Genomic DNA, 1,143 nt, shown 5'->3' with positions numbered 1-1,143 from the left:
GGAGCAGGAGGAGGAGCAGGAGGAGGAGGAGCAGGAGGAGGAGCAGGAGGAGGAGCAGGAGGAGGAGGAGCAGGAGGAGGAGGAGCAGGAGGAGGAGCAGGAGCAGGAGGAGGAGGGGGAGTGGGAGGAGGGAGGAGGAGAAGGGGGTGGGGGTGGTGGTTCAGGTTCCTGGTGTGCCATAAACCCTGAAGAAAAAGCAAAGGAGTTTTGCCGAGTTGAAAATCAAGCGTATGAGAAAGAAGTTTGCCCAGAAAATACTTCGCAAGGCAAGGAGGAAGCTTATCTATGAAGAAGCGAAGTACTACCACAAGGATTACAGTCAGATGTACACTACCGAGATTCGGATGTCTCGGAGGGCAAGGAAAGCCGGCAACTTCTACGACCCACCCGGCTCGGCGCGAGCCCAAAGGTCCGGAAGTTGTTGTAGCTTCTTCGCCTTCGACAGATCTTCAACGGCACCTTTGTTAAGCTCAGTAAGGCTTCAGTTAACATGTTGAGAATTGTGGAGCCCTCTATTGCTTGGGGGTACCCAAATCTGAAGTCAGTAAATGAACTGATTACAAGCGAGGTTATGGCAAAATCCACAAGAAACGGATTGGTGTGACAGATAACTCCTCGATTGCTGGATCCCTTGGTAAATATGGCATCATCTGCATGGAGGATCTGATTCATGGAAAACGCTTCAAAGAGGCAAACAATTTCCTCTGGCCATTCAGATTATCCTCTCCACGGGGTGGTATGAAGAAAAGACCACACACTTCGTAGAAGGTGGAGATGCTAGTAACAGGGAAGACCAGATGAACAGGCTTGTTAGAAGAATGAACTAAGGTGTCTACTGTGATTATTTTTTTAATCTGGTCAGTTAATAAGCCATACCTGCTTTCAAATTGAAAAAAAAATATTTGATTATCTTAATTTATTGGAAATACATCCAGAAATCGAGAGGGTAGGAGGAGACAGAGGGAGAAAGACAGACAACTGCAGCCCTGTTTCACCACTTGCAAAGCTTTCCCCCTGCAGGTGGGAAGCAAGGGCTCCAACCTACATCCTTGTGCATTGTAACGTGTGTTCAACCAGGTGCGCCACCACCCGGCCCCACAGTTCAGTCTCTAATTTCTTAATTATATATTTAAGGTATTTAAA

The 1,143-nt window shown here is 47.8% G+C and overlaps 1 pseudogene; it reads left to right on the top strand.

The window, feature by feature from the left end:
• Positions 1-168: 168 nt before the first annotated feature.
• LOC103123184 (60S ribosomal protein L7-like) lies at positions 169-899 on the top strand (annotated as a pseudogene).
• Positions 900-1,143: the final 244 nt, after the last annotated feature.

The sequence above is a fragment of the Erinaceus europaeus genome, chromosome 16 (genome assembly GCF_950295315.1).
Source record: "Erinaceus europaeus chromosome 16, mEriEur2.1, whole genome shotgun sequence".
Classification (NCBI taxonomy): Eukaryota; Metazoa; Chordata; class Mammalia; order Eulipotyphla; family Erinaceidae; genus Erinaceus; species Erinaceus europaeus.
This window is presented reverse-complemented; position numbering and strand designations above follow the sequence as displayed.